This window comes from Chlorocebus sabaeus, chromosome 1 (assembly GCF_047675955.1).
Source record: "Chlorocebus sabaeus isolate Y175 chromosome 1, mChlSab1.0.hap1, whole genome shotgun sequence".
Lineage (NCBI taxonomy): Eukaryota > Metazoa > Chordata > Mammalia > Primates > Cercopithecidae > Chlorocebus > Chlorocebus sabaeus.
The window spans coordinates 4,477,960-4,496,403 of record NC_132904.1 but is presented as its reverse complement, the minus strand read 5'-3'; the positions used below and the strand labels follow the sequence as shown (position 1 = coordinate 4,496,403).

At 50.2% G+C, this 18,444-nt stretch overlaps 1 protein-coding gene and 1 non-coding gene across 2 annotated transcripts in view; both read left to right on the top strand.

Annotated features, from left to right (window-relative positions):
* The window catches only part of ANO1 (anoctamin 1), a 198,083-nt gene that overhangs the window by 66,720 nt on the left and 112,919 nt on the right, over window positions 1-18,444 (top strand). The window lies entirely within an intron of this gene.
* On the top strand, window positions 17,664-17,769 carry LOC119624551 (U6 spliceosomal RNA). Its single transcript, XR_005240716.2, has one exon. It is a non-coding gene; the product is annotated as a U6 spliceosomal RNA (small nuclear RNA).

Below are 18,444 nucleotides of genomic sequence, written 5' to 3'. Positions count from 1 at the left end.
TAATCTGCAGCTCTACCTACCTTTTGAGTTATCATTTTTGGCTTTGGAATTCCCATTGGATTCTATCTGTACATTCTCATTCTCAAGTGAAATTCTCCATCTTTGCATTTACTGTATTCATCATATTAACAGATGTGTCTAATTACCCCAATATCTGGATCTGCTGTTGGTCTGTTTCTATTGTCCTTTGGTTTTTGTTTGCTTGTTTTACTTTGTTTTGTTTCTGTGCTTCTTGATTATTTAGCTCTGCTTCCTGGCATGTGTGGTGATTTTTAATTGAATCTTGGATATCACGTGTGGACAATGCAGAGGCTCCAGATGATGTTCTCTTCTTCCAAGAGGATTCTTGTCTTTTTGGCAGGCAGAATGCAGAAAGACCAGCTGGTTTCTGTCAGGGTTGGAGATGATTTGAGATTAGACTTAAGGACTTACGGAAGGCAGGTCTTTTTCTGGGTTCTTGATTGAAAGCCTGGAGAGTTTACTAGGACTCTACCTCCTTAGAGTACCCTGAACTCCAATTGTGTGTGTGTGTGTGTGTGTGTGTGTGTGTGTGTGTGTGAGAGAGAGAGATGTGTGAGCAATAAAGCTTTTTAATCACCTGGGTGCAGGCGAGGCAGACTGAGTCCGAAAAAGGAGTCAGCAAAGGGAGATGGGGTGGGGCAATTTTATAGGATTTGGGTAGTGTATGGAAAATTACAATTAAAGGGGGTTTTCTCTTGTGGGCAGGGGCAGGGGTTACAAAGTGCTCGGTGGGGAGCTTCTGATACTCATTGTCTAGGAGAAGGAATGTCACAAGGTCAATTCATCAGTTAGGGTGGGGCAGGAACAAATCACCATGGTGGAGTGTCATCAGTTAAGGCAGGAATTGTCTATTCTCACTTCTTTTGTGGGTCTTCAGTTGCTTCAGGCCATCTGGATGTATACGTGCAGGTCACAGGGGATATGATGGCTTAGGTTGGCTCAGAGGTCTGACATTCCTGTCTTCTTATATTAATAAGAAAAACAAAACAGTGGTGAAGTGTTGGAGCGGCAAAAAATTTTGGGGGTGGTATGGAGAGATAATGGGCGGTATTTCTCAGGGCTGCTTCGAGTGGGATTAGGGGTGGCGTGGGAACCTAGAGTGGGAAAGATTAAACTGAAGAAAGATTTTGGGGTAAGGGGTGATATTGTGGAGTTGTTAGAAGGAGCATTTGTTGTATAGAATGATTGGTGATGGCTTGGATGTGGTTTTGTATGAATTGAGAAACTAAACGGAAGACACAAGGTACAAATAAGAGAAGCAGAAAAACAAGTATTAAAGGACTAAGAATTGGGAGGACCTAGGACATCCAGTTAGAGAGTGCCCAAGGGAGTTCAGCATAATTATTTACTTGATTGGTGAATTTTTGGGCTCTATCCTTGATTTTTTTATGTTGTCATATACTAGGCCAGATTGATTTAGGTAAAAACAACACTCTTCATTTAAAAATATACAGAGTCCTCCTTTTTCAGGAGTAAGTCAAGGCCTCGGTGGTCTTGGAGGACAACGGCAGCTAAAGAGTCAATCTGGGCCTGAAGGATTGATAAAGTTTGTGATATGTCTGCGATGCTAGCAGAGAAGTTATTAGAGAGGCTACAGAAGGTTGTGAGAAGATTAGCAGCCTGGCGAATTTCCTGTCTAGCTTGCTAGAGGACTGGAAGATAGTTGCCCAGAGGGCTGGTGTCTGGAACAAGGTTGGGGCTGAGCAAGAAAGTGTGTCCATATAAAAGTTCAAATGGACTGTACCCTGTAGCATTTCAAGGGCAAGTTCTAATTCTGGGAAGGGCAAGAGTTAGGAGTACTGTCCAGTCCTTTTTAGGTTGGAGGCTGAGCTTGGTGAGGTGTGTTTTTAAAAGACCATTAGTCCATTCTACCTTTCCTGAAGATTGAGGACGGTATGGGGTATGAAGGTTCCACTGAATACTAAGAGCCTGAGAGACAGCTTGGGTGATTTGACCAATAAAAGCTGGATCGTTGTCGGCTGGGCATGGTGATTGACGCCTGTAATCTCAGCACTTCAGGAGGCCGAGGCGGGCAGATCACGAGGTCAGGAGATCGAGACCATCCTGGCTAACACAGTGAAACCCCATCTCTACCAAAATTACAAAAAACTAGCCAGGAGTGGTGGCAGGTGCCTGTAGTCCCAGCTCTCTCAGGAGGCTGAGGCAGGAGAATGGCATGAACCCGGGAGGCGGAGCTTGCAGTGAGCCGAGATCGCACCACAGTACTCCGGCCTGGGCGACAGAGTGAGACTCCATCTCAAAAAAAAAAAAAAAAAAAAAAAAAAAAAAAAAAAAGCCGTACCATTGTCAGATTGAACAGAAGTAAGAAGGCCGAATAGGGGAATTATATCTGTTAGAAGGGAAGGGATGACTGCAGTAGCCTTTTTGAGCTAGTGGGAAAGGCCTTGACCCATCTGGTGAAGGTGTCAATCCAAACTAGCAGATACTCAAATTTATGGACACGGGGCATATGAGTGAAGTCAATCTGCCAATCTTGTGTTGGAGTAAATCCATGAGCCTGATGCGCAGGAGAAGGAGGAGACCTGAGAAAGCCTTGGGGGCTGGTGGCATGGCAGATAGAGCATTGAGAGGTGATGGTCTTAAGGTTGGATTTCCATGAAGGGAAGGAGATGAGGGGCTGCAGGAGGCAAGCCAGAGGCTTGTATCCCACATGGAGGTGATCATGAAGGGAAGAAAGAATGGATTGAGCTTGTGAGGCAGGACGAATAAATTTTCCATGATCGAAGGACCACTTGCCCTGAATTGGAAACGCCTGGTAGAGTAGGTTTTCAGAAGAAGAGTAGGTGGGAGTGATAAAGGAGAAAGAAAAATACTGGCCTTCTGGAGTGGGGGCTGGGATATTAGCGGGTGTGGAGGCATTGGTTATTTTATATTTTTTAATTTTTATTTTATTTATTTATTTTTTTAATTTTATTTATTTATTTATTTATTTTTTGGTTGTCCTGTCAGCATAGGCATTTTCCTTTGCAATAAGAGCAGTAGGTTTCTGGTGTCCTTTATAATAAATGACTCCAGCCTTGGCCGGCAGGAGAGCAGCCTTAATGAGGGCCTTTATTAGGGCGGGTGTTGATCATGGAAGAGCCTTGTGTGGTAAGGAAGCCTTTTTAGGCCCAGATGACCGCATGGTTATGGAGGATGAGGAAAGCATATCTGAAGTCAGTATAAATGTTAATGTGCATTCCTTCAGCGAAAGAGAGCGTACAAGTTGAAGCAATCAGTTCGGCTTGTTGGGAAGTGGTGGCGGGGGACAGTGCAGCAGCTTTGATAATAGTGGTGTGGGACATGACAGCATATCCAGACTTAGCTGTTGAAAATTGGTTGGGTTTAGAACTGCCATCAATAAACCAAGTGTGGTCTCGGTTTGGAATTGGAAGAGTAGAACTCTGAGGAAAGGGGGAAGATGCTATGTGTATTGGGGAAACACAGGTATGTGGTTCAGGACTTGTGTTGGGTGCTAAGTGAGAAACTGGGCTGAAATCGGGCCCATGGGTAATAGTTACTGTTGGAGTTTCAACAAAGAGCGAATAGAGCTGGAGGAGTCGAGGGGCAGACGATAAATGTGAAAGGTATGAGGAGGATATTAATGTTTGAAGGTTGTGAGAACTGTAAAGGGTAAGTGGAGCACAGCCTGTGATTTTGAAGGCCTCTAGAAGTATTAAAGCGGCAGCTGCCACCGCACGCAGACATGAGGGCCAGCCTAGAACTGTGAGGTCAAGTTGTTCTGATAGAAGGGCAACAGGTTTTGGGCCTGGCTCCTGTGTGAGGACTCCAGCCCCACAGCCTTGGATTTTAGCTGTGTGTAAGGAAAAGGGATGGGACGAGTCGGGGAGTGCTAGTGTGGGAGCTGTCTCCAGGGTCTTCATGAGAGAGCAAAAGGAGGAATGGGGAAAAGACTTAGGGTCTATGGGATCAGTTAAGTTACCCTTTGTGAGCTTGTAAAGTGGTTTGGTTAGGATAGCAAAGCCTGGTATCCAGAGTCAGAAGTATCCAACAATGCCTAAGAACGAAAGGCATTGTTTTCTGGTGGCTGGAGACACAGCTGAAATCCAAGGCTGTGGGGCTGGAGTCCTTACACAGGAGCCAGGCCCAAAACCTGTTGCCCTTCTATCAGAACAACTTGACCTCACAGGTCAAGTTTAACTGAGCACAGTCTGCAAGAAGGGAAGACTAACTGAGCACAGTCTGCAAGAAGGGCGTGTGTGTACTGATGGAGGATTATACCGAGATAGGTAACACTAGGGGAAGAAGTCTATGCCTTAGAGAGGGATACTTGGTACCCCTTTGAGTAGAGATGTTGAAGAAGCGGGATAGTGTCCTGCTGGGAAGATTGATAAGAAGGGCTGCAAAGAGGAAGATCATCAAAATATTGAATAAGGTGGAAGGCAGATGGGCGAAAAGAAAGCAGATCATGAGAAAGGGCCTGGCCAAAGTAGTGTGGGCTGTCCCTGAAACGTTGGGGCAGAACAGTCCAGATGAGTTGGGATTGGTGAGTGCCTGAACTCCAATTTTTGCCTTCCCTTTTTCTCTCTCTCTCTCTTTTTCTCTCTTTCTCCCCCCTCCCACCTCCTCCAGAATGTTGAGCTTATTTCTCTGCAGCTCCCTTCTCTTAGTCCTCAAGTCCCGTCTGCCTTAGTTGTCTTCCAATTCCTTCTAGCAGCTACTTATAGCAGCTGAGTTTCTCTGTTTTTTAATCCGGCCTTTATAGATGTTCTCGACATCTATAAAGTTAACAGTTGCCTACTGGAGCACCTTGTGCCGTAGATGGTTGGACACACAGAGGAGTGGCTCAGACAGTTAGAGCTTCACACCAACAACAGAGGAGAAGTCTGCTGTTAGGGTCAACCAATTAGGGGAGGGTCTCTACCTCTGTTGCTTCCAACTGCAAGATCTTGAGTAAACCACAGGAATTGTCTGGGCCTTAGTTTCCTCATCTGCAAAATGGGTCTAATTTTTTATTTATTTATTAAGGCCATGTATTTCATAGACTTTGTGTGAGGATGAGCAATAGGGTATACAATCAATGGTACTTTGGAAATAGAGAGATGAATTTTCTGTTTTCTTTCCTTTTTTTTTTTTTTTTTTTTGAGATGGAGTTTCATTCTTTTTCCCCAGGCTGGAGTGCAATGGTGCAATCTTGGTTCACTGCAACCTCTGCCTCCCAGGTTCAAGCGATTCTCCTGCCTCAGCCTCCCAAGTAGCTGGAATTACAGATGTGTATCACCACACTTGGCTATCTTTGTATTTTTAGTAGAGATGGGATTTCACCATGTTGGCCAGGCTGGTCTGGAACTCCTGACCTCAGGTGACCCACCTGCCTCGGCCTCCCACAGTGCTGGGATTACAGGCGTGAGCCACTGCGCCCGGCCGAGGTGATTTTTTTAAATGACGAAAGTGCAATGGACTCCAAATATAGGGACACATTTAGGACAAGAACCATTTGCTGTGTGAGTCTCCCACACCCCTCCACAGGCACAGATGAAGGAGAACAACTGAGAACTCGTGTGCACGGAGGCTGCCTGTTCTGAACAGACCATGCTGGGGTCAGAGTGTTCAGGAGCTGCTTTTCCTCTGGAGCCTTGTCCAGGGTCCCCCCACCTGGACTACCACGGGCGTCATGTCTGTCTCAGCAAGGCGGTTCGGGCATCTCGGTCACCTGTGTGCATGTCTATCCTCCATGAGACTGGGCAGGTTCCCAAACCTGCCTGCCCTCTGGGCCCACTAGGGACTGTTGAAAATCCCTGAGTGGGAAGTCCTAGAATGTGGATATTTGAAAGCTCGTTGGGTAAAGCAGGGATTATCTAGATGAACACTCTGCAAATATTGGGCAAGACATTGGACTTCCCCAGGGCAGGAAACTACCATAGATCAGAATGTGTCTGTTATGTTGTTTGTTGTTGTTGTTACTTGAGACAGAGTGTCACTCTGTCACCCAGGCTGGAGTACAGTGGCGCAATCTCGGCTTACTGCAACCTCCGCCTCCCAGGTTCAAGTGATTCTCCTCCCTCATCCTCCTGAGTAGCTGGGATTACAGGCACACGCCACCATGCCCGGCTAATTTTTGTATTTTTTAGTAGAGATGGGGTTTCACCATATTGGCTAGGCTGGTCTCAAACTCCTGACCTCATGATCCGTCCGCCTCGGCCTCCCAAAGGGCTGGGATTACAGGCGTGAGCCACCGCACCCGGCCAACAATGATTTTTACTGCATCAATTGGTGTTTGTTGAATAAAGGCAGGGAGGGGAGGAAAGAATGGGATAGGGGTAGAGAAGGGCAAGATCAGGGAGAATTCCAGCTCCTCAGGCCTAGACCTGTCATCTTATCAGAGCAATCCCCATCCACTGACAGTGGTCTGGAGACCAGTAGCCCTTCGGCAAGAGCATTTTAGCTGAGCAACTTTTGCCTTTCTTAAAGATAAGATTAAATTAATGTGAATCCAAGTCTTACCACGAGGACGTTGCCCTTTGCTGGGAAGCCGAGCAGTCCCCAAGTACTTCACCCATGATTTTCTTGGTGCCTCATTACACATGGTAGCAAAAATGGCAAGCCCCTAAGAGGACCACTGTGATCCTCTGAAGATGGGGGTTCCCAATCCCGCGAACCCAGTTCTTCAGAACGCTGTTTGTTCTGGAGAAATAAGAACTGGTCATATCTAGTCTTTGTTTCCCTCTCTTTCGATCATTTTTTGGATGAGTCAAAATCAAGTCACCACCAGCACCAGGATGTGACTTGAAGGGACGCGCCTCAGTCCCACAGGGCACATTCCTACCCTCTTCCCAGACTCAGGTCTTCCCTGCCTCTGAATCTTGCTCTCTCTTTCCCTTGTTCTCACTTTTCTTTCTTTTTTTTCGGCCCTTCCCTTCTTTTCTTTAATTCCTCTTTCTTTTTTACCTGGGGAAAAAGTCTTCAGACTTCTGGAGTGGATTCATGAGTGTGAATGGAGTGCAGCCTGCCAACATCATTTTTCCTCAAGGCACAGAGGCTGTTTCTGTGGCTGGGCACAGCTGAGAGGACCCTCTCGCTGCACTGGGGGATTGATGGCTGATGGAGGGAAGGAAGCTCATAGAACATCAGGCAGAGTTCGTCCTGCTCCCCTCAGGCTCCCTATATCACACTGATGGGGTTGCAGCCCTGGGCTGCAGGGGTAGGTCCGGCCTGACGGAGGCTGGGACATCTGGAAGCCAGTGGCCTCTCAGCCAGCCCCTGGCTCCTGTGCACATTCTCCAGGAAGAGCCCCAGGTCTCTTCTTCACTCCCCCTCACCCTCCCAGAGGGGGTTCTCTGACCCCAGCAACACGGATGGGCAGGGAGGCGTCTCCAAAGGCCAGACGCTTAGCTGAGAAATCATTTCTCAGTCCCTGTGTGGCCCCTTGCTCTTAACCTTTGTCTCCTTTGTTCTTAGTCCTGTTTTTGCCCTGATTTTTCAGCTGGGCGCCCTGGACTGAGGCAAACTTTAAAATTGCCCCTGGGATCAGACACACGGTGGCCGCCTCTCTGGCTATGCTGGCCTCCCTGTTCAGGGCAGCAGGTAGGGAACAGCTATCTCAGTCCAGGCCAGATGAGCAGGAAATAAAGGTTTTCCTTGTCCCCCTTCCTCCAAGCCTCCTCCTTCTTCCCTTTCCCCTTGCCATGGGAAGTTGTTCTCTTCCTCCACTCCTTCCATCCCTCGCCGTCTGTGGGCCTGATGCTGATTATCCTGTTCGCTATCAAAATTATTTGGGAGAAGAAAGCCATTTATACTTTAGTATGAGTTTGATCCATAGTTTGTTTTTCCGTGGTCTATTTGCTCTCTGAGTCTCACTGGCAGATGAAAAGTTGAGGGCTGCATTACAGACATTTAGGGCCATTACAGGAGAATGGAGGTGAGGAATGGGCGGCGGGGGCGGGGCGCTGACCGTAGAAGGACCCTCCAGAGCCCAAGCAGTCACGCACACAAGCTGCCACCCCCAGTCCTCGATCGGTTTGCACGCCGTTCATAGTCTGAGACAAAGGAGTTTAAAAGTATATGGTTGAGAGTGGCTTGGAGCCCAGCCAGGTACAGGGAGCAGGGGGAACTGAGGCTGCTTGACTGGGCAACGCGAGAATGCAGGGAGTTTTTAAGACGTCTGACCGTAGCTCTGATTTTTTCTCTTGTGAACGAGCAATCCTGTTTGGCTCCAAGCCTGGGGATGGGGCTGGCTCTGTGGAGCAGGTTGCATTTGAGCCGGGTGGGCCTGCCCCACGAGTCGTCAGCTGCCTCCAGAGGGGGTGAGGTTTCCATCACAGGGGTTGAGGTCTCCTGGATTCAGCCATCATTAGAGGAGGCTTTGCATATTGCCGGGGTTGTGCCAGACCGGATACACGAGGGCCTTGACTAAAATGTGTTTCTTGGGCCCTGCTCCCAGCTCACTGAACCCAGGAGCAGCCCTGGGATCGTTGTGACCTCACAGCTCAGACAGCATCGGTTCCCCGTGGGGGCCCCCTTTCCATCCCCTCTTCCCAGCAGAGGATCCCAGTGCCTTCCTGGCCTGACGGCCCTGCAGGCCTGGCCCTCCCAACTTCCTGTCTGCCCTTGTCCCCCGTCATTCCCCCAGTTGGAGGGTGCCCCAGCCTGGCTGACGTCAGTTCTTGTCCCCAGCACACACAACTCTTCCCAGCCTCAAGGCCTTCACCTGGCTGTGCCGCTGCCTGCGATGTTCCTCCCAATCTTGTCAGGGCTGGCTCCTGGGGATAAGATATCTGCTTAGACGTCACCTCCCCAGAAGGGCCTTCCACAGCCAGCCACGTCGTGTCCCCCCACACCTGCCCCCACACTCACTAGCCCACTGTCCCCTCTTCCTTCTTCCATCCTCCACAGCGGTCATCACCATCTAATATTCCTGTGCACACATCTGTTTGCCTTTCTGGCTTCTGGTTTTGGTCTGCCTTCCCCCAGAAGGTAGCTCTGTGGGAGTAGAGCAGGGACTTGTTTGCACTGTTTATTCCGTGACCCAGCCCCGGCTCTGTGTCTGGCACATAGAATTGTCACTGAATGAATGAATGAATGAATGAATATCCACTGTGTGAATGAATGAGTGACAGGTTTGGAGGTCACTGGAGCAGATGGCCAAATCTGTGACAGCTGTGATAATAAACAGCAATTACAAGCAGAGGGCTAGATGCCAAGCTGCCCTCGTGGACACTAATGGTCCCAGGCCCTGAGCTTGCATTCCCAAGGGACCCCTTGCTTGGTGTTTTGGGCCCACTCGACATCCCAACAGCCTGTCTTCTAAATGGGACTGAGGTGGAAATGGGGGGGAGGTCCCAGAGCCCATGTGACTTGTCCAAGGACACCTTGCAGGGTTGTAGGGACAGAGGGGGAAGAGGCGTATGCCTGGCACCTATCATCAGTCTCTAGAAAGTTCCATTCTGAAACATGAGTCAGCCATGCCCAACAGTCTCCTGGGACAATCCCCCACACAAACTTTTGCCGAGCGCCTGCTGTGTGTTGAGGGCACATGGAGTCCTCCTCTCCTTGGTGATTTGGTGGCGGGGGTAGGGAGGTGGCAGCCCTGACTTTGGCTTCCCTGAATGACGGCACAAGAGACGTCTGGTCTCCAGTGGAGATTAGATCTCTCCGTCAGCAGCACGGATGCAGCCAGCCCCAGCACTGTAACTCCACGGTGGAGTAAAGCACCCCGGAGGCTGTCCTGGCACAACCTGACCGCAGTCATAGACCAGTCAGCCCCGGGAGGGACACTCTGTCCCGGCCCGGATGCTGCCAGCCGGCCCCATGGATGCCACAAGTCCAGCCAAGGAAGTGCCTGTCCCCACTCCCAGGGCCATGCAAAGGGGTCCAAAACAAACTTGAAAAAGCAGCCCCCCGGTGGGGAGGCCAGTTTGTCCAGGGTGTCTGGGGGTCATGATGGGCACTGCTGTTTTCCTAACTCATGTGACCAAAAGTCCTTTCATTTGCATAAACATGGAACCTGATTGTCTAAGTCTTCCCAAAGTTTCCTTATACCAAGCAGCTGTGAAGGGCCCCCCACAGAGCAAGGTCTCTACTGGCCACCATGAGAAGCCGCCATCCCCACCCTCCAGTCACGTCCAAACCCCTCTACGCCGTGGGGCTTAACCACCTCTGAGCATCCCATGTGCGTGTCACTCACTTCTGTCTTGTGGATGGTCTGCCTGCTCCTCCCTCGCTGGACAGCAGCTCCAGGGGGACAAGGAATCGTGCATGTTTTTATTTATTTATTTATTTTATTTTATTTTGTTTTATTTTTGAAAAGGAGTCTCCCTCTGTTGCCCAGGCTGGAGTGCAGTGGCGCAATCTCGGCTCACTGCAACTTCCGCACCCTGGGTTTAAGCAATTCTCCTGCCTCAGTCTCCCGAATAGCTTGGATTACAGGTGCCTGCCACCATGCCTGGCTAATTTTTGTATTTTTAGTAGAGAGAGGATTTCACCGTGTTGGCCAGGCTGGTCTTGAACTCCTGACCTCAAGTGATCCATCCGCCTCGGCCTCCCAAAGTGTTGGGATTACAGGCATGAGCCACAGAACCCGGCCTGCGCATGTTTTGCTGATTGCTTCTTCCCCAGTGCCTCACAACCTTGAGAAGATGCTCTCAGGCATCTGGTGGATGCACAGGCAGCCCCAAGGCCCTTCCCAGCCTTCCCATCCCTCCAGGCCTCCCGACCCCTGACTCCGGCTTGGGGCAGTTGACCCCTCCTCTTCATCTTCCTGGTTCCCTGTGACCCTTTAGGATTGAGCTGAGAAGCCACTCCCTGTGCAAAGCCTTCCGGACTCGACCGTGACCTTTCCTCCCCCTGGTCCTTCGGCATTTTTCTGTGGCTGTCAGATTTCTGACTTCCTGGCCGACTATCAGCCCCACACCTGTGGGTCTGTGCCCAGGGCTCACAGCTTAACACATAGGGGGACCTTAATAAATACACTGATTGCCCCTGTGGAGGGGGCACACTCCTGCCAGGAAAACCCAGCCCACCTCCTCCCCGGACAGGAGCCCTCACGTTGGAGAAGGCCTGGCTCTCAATGGGGCTTTTGTGGCGGGTGGCAGTGGCCTCAGCAGCTTTCCCCGGCAGCTCCACCAGCCGGAAAATGTTAAGACAACAACTCCATCCTTGCCCCTAGGGAGAACCTGTTTGTGAAGATTCCACAGCCTCTCTTTAAGAAGCAAGTGTTCATGCTGGGGTTGGTTGAGTCGGGTAAAAATCGCCATGTGGGTAAACTCTTCATTGTCCTCCACTAGGCGGATGCTAGAATCTGTGGACACCGACAAAGGACATTGTCTCATTTGTTCATCCTTTCAAAGAATACTTTGCATACCTACTGTGTGCCGGGCTCTGCTAGGTCCTGATAATATATAGAGAAAAAAACAACCGTCCCTGCTTTCCCGGTGCAGGGAGAATAATAAGCTGTCAGATAACAGATGCGGGGAAGCAGAGGAAGGGGCTGGGAGCAGGGCCAGGGCAGACCCTGGAAAGGTGGTTTCTTAGCAGAAATCTCGGAAACGTGAGCGAGCCGGGAGGGAGGGAGGGTCACAGCTCCCAGAAAAGTTAAGTCCAGCCCAAGAGAATACAGTTAACTCCTGGGAGGAGGATGCCGTTAGCCTATGTCTGCTCCATGGTAAGGGGCTCTATCCCTGGCACGCCCCCCACTCTTTCCCCAGCCCACTCCTCCAACTGTTCCAAAGTGGTGGGAAGGCAGGTAGGGGCTGTCCCAGTGGTTATCTAAGGGAAAACTGCCCCCCTCTGTTTAGTCCCCAAGCTAAACAGATTTGAGATCTGTTTAACATGGAGGATCTGGGCTGTGATGAGCTTAAAGGGGGAGGGGGACACTTGATTTTTCAGAAAGCCTGATTTCAGACATAATTGTTCATGTTTCAGAAGCAGGGACACCGACTTGATTTTCCAGAAAGCCTGATTTCAGACGTAATCATTCATGCTTAAGAAGCAGGGACGCTGAGTCTTGGGAATAGCTTTTGGAAAATGATAATCTACGTTAGAGGGCAGGGCAGGCAGCCCTGTGGCCCCTGGGCTCTATATGACTATGTGTCTTGGAGGATCCGGGCTGTGATGAGCTTAAACATCTTAAATATCTGCATTCAGGAAGAGCTTCTGGATGGACACTGGAACCACTAATTATGCATGCCATTGGGAAGGAGGTCTCATGTTGGGTCATTTTTAACCCTTCATGGATGAGTTGTCGTATGTGTATGTGTGCAAGTGTGTGCCTGCATGTACTTACTAACTCTATAGGACACAGATCTTTGGATTTTGTCTACATAAGCAAAGGGATTGAAACGACTTGATTAATTTGCTGTTGGCCACTAATGCATTTTGCAAAGACAGGCGGCCACTGTCTGTCACAAAGGCTACTCTGTCTCACGCTCTCCCCTCCTTATGTTTTAAGAGTCAATGCCTTGGGGCCCAACTTTGTTGGACAGCTGGCTCGATTCTGTGCATTTTTCTAGGTCTCCATGGCTCATGTCATTTTCAGGCATCAATATGAGCCATCAAATTATGACAAAATCACCTGGAACCGCCATTCTAGCCAAGGAGGGTGAGGGGAGGTGGAAGGAAAGCAAGATGATGAAGCAAATTCCTCTGCAGATAAAGGGTGGCGGATTCTATGGAGAAATACGAAGTCGGGAAGGGGTTTGAGGAGGTAGAGGTATAAAAGAATGAGTGAACGAGGCAGGGCACTGTGGCTCACGCCAGTGATCCCAGCACTGTGGGAGGCCGAGGTGGGCGGATCACCTGAGGTCAGGAGTTCAAGACCAGCCTGACCAACATGGTAAAACCCTGTCTCTACTAATAATACAAAAGTTAGCCGTGACGGGTGCCTGTAATCCCAGCTACTTGGAAGGCTGAGACAGGAGAACTGCTTGAACCCAGGAGGCAGAGGTTGCAGTGAGCCAAGATTTTGCCAATGCACTCTAGCCTGGGCAACAGAGTGAAACTCCAAGTGAATAAATGAATCGTGAGTGCATGTTGAGTGGGTAAGTAAGTGGGGAACGGGGTGAGTCAATGAGCGAGTGAGCAGGTGGATGAGTGGACAAACAGTTGAGCGAATGAATGAGTATGTGGCTGAATGAACCCCTCACTCTAGCGGAAAAGCCAGGGGAAGGGGCCTGAGCGTCTCCTTCAGGGGTACCTGCCAAGGCAGAGTCCTGGAACCCCTGCCCAGGACCTCTCCTGGAGGGCATCTGGGTCAGTCCCCTGTTCCTCAGCGCTGTCGGCCCCTGCCTCAGATCTCTTACCCAAACTCATCGCTTCCACCTGGCAAGGTAGATGGCCCGTGTACTGGGAGCACTACATGGTAGCATCCCTGGGAGGGTGCCCCCGGGCATCCTCCTGGATCTCTTTCTGGTGTGAAATAGGGAGCTCTCTCAGCTTCTTCAATTGAACACCTGTGTGACCAGCTCTGTCATCAGATATGTTTTGTAATTAAAGGCTACTCTGTCATAATATTTCAGGAATGTGCTGTGATTGGCCTTGAGGCAAAGGTCGGTTTCTCTGCATGTGTGCTGTACAGGGAAAAAGCTGTTCAACTATTTTTCCCTGAGTTGTAAAAGGGTCCAATATGAGTCCACAGGTTACAAAGTGTGTCAGTACCTTAAATGATCATTGCCCTTTCCCTACCTATCAACCTATTCCATGTCACTGCAGAAATCTTAAAAAATAGAGGAAATGACAAGGCAGAAAATAAAAGCCATCCAATATAGTGTTCCTTAAATAATAAGAAAAGGCTCTGTAGCTAAGCGGTCCAGGCTCGTCGTTCCTTTCCACATGTGGCTTTCAGCCCTGGAACAGTGGCTTTTCTGAACTAAGATGTGCCGTAAAGTAAAATTCACATACCAGATTTCAAATATGTAGTTGGAAAAAAGAGAATGTCCAAGGTCTGATTAATAACTTTTTTTTTTTTTTTGAGACAGGGTCTCACTCTGTCACCCAGGCTGGAGTGCATTGGTGCAATCATAGCTCGCTGCAGCCTCAAACTTCTGGGCTTAGGCAATCCTCCCGCCTCAATTTCCCAAGTAGCTGGGATTACAGGCAGGCACCGCCATGCCTGGCTCATTTTTGTTTTTTCTTTTTTAGAAATGGGATCTGACTGTGTTGCCCAGGCTGGTCTCTAACTCCTGGCCTCAAGTGATCCTCCACTTCAGCTTCCCAAAGTGCTGGGATTACACGTGTGAGCCGCCATGCCTGTCCAGGAACTTTTATATCGAGGACATGTTGAAATGATATTCTATGTAGAATAGGTTACATAACATAGATTATTGATTTCCCCTGATTATTTTTACTCTTGTTAGCGTGGGTAGTAGAATATCACAATGACACACACTCCACAGGGCCCAGTAACGCACTCCTTTATTGTACAGAAACTGTATCAGGAGGACGCAGTCTTCCCTGCCAAACCCAGAGGGCCTTCAAGGTTCCGATTCCCCAGCGCAGGGTTGGGAAGATTCCTCCGCTAACTGGTGATGCTCCTGGCTCATTTTCCCATTCATTTCTCCCACAAACATGGGGCCCAGGGTGTACAGCCAGTGGTTGTCACACACAGTATCCCCCCAAGAGAAACCTGCAGCCCAGAAGCTCGGCTGTAGGACAGAGACCCCCAGCCTGGCAGAGGCCTTGACACAAAACAGAAGTTTGGCACCAAATGATATATACGTGAAGGCACAATGAAATGAACAGCAGGGTTCAAGGAAAAGGCCATGCATGGCATAACAAAATTCTGGAACATCTTTTATTCCAACCATAAGGTTTCCCAGGAAGGCGTCAGGATCTCCTATAAAGATAACTGAGGCTCACAGTCAGCCCTGGAGCTGTGGCTTCCTTGACTTTGGGGAGGGGAGGGTGTGATGACACCCCAGAGGATTCACTCCAGAGTGAGACGCTTGCTGCAGCCAGTGCCTGCAACATTAGGATCCATCTCAGGCGTTAGACATGGGTCTTTAGGGAAATCAGGGCCTTGGGCGAGTCACTGACACCAGGGGAGTGATGCAGGTTTGGTGCGCTCACGCCCGGCACACAGCCCATGGAAGGTGCAGGGATAAGTCTGTGGCTGAGAGTAGCTCTCAGGGGGTTCATGGACTCTCAACAGTGCAGGGGTGCCAACCCACGTCCCAGCTCCATGGCCTTGGGACCTCAAGTCACCTTCATCCCCTCAGGCCAGAGGACAGGAGAACCAGGACTTGTCCTTCTCTATCAGAAGCTGCATCGTATCTAGGGAGAAAATACACAATCGGGGCAGGGGCTCAGAGGAAGCCATAAGGGTCAGCGTCGTCTCTCTGGAGTGGCACAAGCTCAGACAGAGGCCGCCCACCTCTGCGAGGGGGAGGTTCCTTACTCTCGGAAAGTATGCTGGTGAAAGGAAATTGCCAGGCAATCTGGAACTTTTCTTCTTTCAAGCCCTGGGAAGAAGAATTGAACCAGTGGCGGGCAGCTAGGTGCTCTGTTTGGCAGGGTGGGCAGGTGCTGTCCTGCTGCAGGGAGTCCCACCCTGTCCCCCACGGCAGGGTTTCTGATGGCAATGCACCCATCATCTTGGGGAGGAAGGCTGTGCCTCCTGCAGAGTCCCTGGGGAGGAAGCAGCTGTTTAAGATTTCGTCTACACGTCTTCCCACACCTCCTGAGAAAGGACGCAGGAGGAGGTTGTCTGTGTGAATGCACTTGCAGATGACTGTAATCACCCTAACAGGGCGACTTAACATTTGTAAAGAGCTTAGCATAGGGCTGGCTGTAGTAAGCACTGAGCAGCTGCTTGTTAAATAAATAAACATAAATGGGGAAAATCCATAGTGTGCCAAGGATGGGAAGGAGAGTAAAGAGTGCAGAAATGAAGCCCGAAAAACTGAGGATGGTGGGCAGAAGGGAACACGAGTGGCTGAAGCCAAGGATGGAAGGAGCAGAGGTGAGGGATGCCATCTGAGTGGACCAGAAAGGCTTCCAGGAGAAGGTGGCCTGGCCAGGCTCTCAGCTACCCCGGGTGAGTTTTAAAGCTCTTGGGATTCTCAGAAGGCAGGCCTTGGGTTCACAAAACACATTATGAATCTGAAAACCCTCCTATGGAAACTGGATGTCCATGAATTCTGTTGGAGGAAAAAAAAAAAAAAAAATCCGCACCCTCCCCTCCGCCCCAGGCAGAACTTCATGCTTTGGCTGCATTTCCGATCTTCGGCCGGCAGTTTCCGAGCCCGTGGAGTCCCGTCGTCATGCTGCGGTTGGCCGGCCTCTGCTTGGGCACTGACATCATGCAAGGGAAGGAAATGACAGTGACCCATCTCCCGCCCACCGTATCTCAGTTGTAAATTCCCCAGGCACGTCTTCCCCGGGGTAATTACAGCCCAAGTTGCTTTTAGGAGGTGATATCATTTACCTGTTTGGCCTCTGTTTCTGTCCTACGCGGGTTGTCCAGCAGCACGGGGCTGGTGGGGAGTGGGACGGGTGGCCGTTGGCACTCACAATGGCCCTGAGTCATGACTGCTCACTCCTTCCATGCTCCTTTTCCTCCCCTGGGCTGCTCGTGAGTCAACAGCACTTATTAAACCCCTCTGAATGCAGAGATTTGTACTGGGCCAATCGAGGGCCAGGGCAGGCTCAGTGCACCCGGGCTGTGCGGGTGCCACCACCACTACCAACGGAGAGCAACCCTGGGCACCTGCGTATTTCTATTTTGTAAAAAGAAACCCAATCTCCTTTCTGCCACCTCTCTAATTCTAGGTGTGGGTTGAATTCATGGAGTGAGCTCTGGTTTGAGGGGTGGGGATCAGGAGAGCTAGATGGAAAGCCAAGTTTACTCTCTTGCCTGACCTTAAGCCAAGTACATCACCTCTCCGGGTGTGCGCACCTGTGAAATGGGGACTGATAACGCTGGCCTCCCAGGTCCAGGTGACAGTGCAGGTGAGGGCTGCTGAGAAACCTGAGAGCAATGGTGCGCAACTGGGGCTGGTTTTGTCCCCTGGAGGATATTTGACAACACCAAGAAACATTTTTAGTTGTCACACTGGGGCTGGAGGCAGAGGGTGCTGCTGGCATCTTGTGGGTGGGTAGAGGCCACCAGGGAGCCTGCACAATGTCCCACACTGCACAAGACAGCTCCCACCGCAGAGGATGATCCGGCCCCACACATCCACCGCGCTGAGACACCCACTGTGTCCCACCCTAGAGCTCCTTTATTAGAAGAGGCGTTTGCATCCCTGGCTTGGACTCACCATGGCCAGGCGCCAGGCCTCTTGGTCCTCACCCACCATCCAGAGGGAGACACTTCATGCCTCACTTTACAAAAGAGGAAATCGAGGCAAATGAAGGCCGTGAGGTTGGTTAATGGGGAGTGAGGTTCCTGTTCCGGCCTGTGGTCTCAGTAACCAGTCCTTGCATCTCCATCATTTGGGGCACCTCGCTCTGCCTCCCTTTGTAAAGTTTGGTGTGTTGGACTTCCCACTGAGCTGCAGACAGCTCGGCCAGTGCTCTGAGGTATTCTTCCCTGTGGGCAATGCCGACGGGATGGAAATAAAATACCGTTGAAAAGGGCTCCCCCGTGCTGCCTCCTACCAGGAAGCCACCCTCCTAACAGCTTTGTTGGTCTGCGCTCCTCGTCACTTGATGCTTGTATCCTCCGTGACTATTAAAACGTCAGCAACGTGCTCGCTTTGGCGGCACATACACTAAAATTGGAACGATACAGAGAAGATTAGCATGGCCCCATGCAATGATGACCCACAAATTTGTTAAGCATTCCATATTTTAAAAAAAAAATTGATCAGCAAAGACACCTGTATCAGCTGGCACATGCCATCAAATGACGCTGAAGAGCAACACTGTGGCCAAACAGGCCAACTGGGAAGCCTGGAGCTTCCCATAACGAAATGCACCATCTAGACAAATTACTGCGGTGTTTTACTAATTCATGAGCAGGGAATTAATCCTCAGCCCGCGAAATCTGTGCCTGTAGGGTTTTAGTGATGAAAATCACTGAGACAAAAAGAAAACTGAGTGCAGCAGTTTGTGGAGAGGCCCCACGTATAAGCAACTAGTGACTGGAGTGGAGAGAGAATCCCAACAAAATGACCCATGGGACACAGGCGGGGACAGGGAGCTAGACAAGGGAACCATCTGTGGAACAAAAAGGACCCTGTAAACTTGTCCTGGCTTGGGAGATATCTCCACTTACAAGAATTATTTTCCCACTCCTATTTTGGGGGACTATTGTTTTTACTTTGTGTCGGTCCCTGAAGTCCCTAGACCCACGAACCCCCGGCAAAGGCCACGAGAGGCCTGGAGGCAGAACTGGTCCTCTCTGGCCCTGGCTGCACAGGGGCCACACTGCATTTTCTCTGCCCTTGTCTGTGGCGTGTCCACACTGTCCACCTCGGAAGACTTGGGGAAGGGGCGAGAGGAAACAGAATGCGGGGATACTGGAGA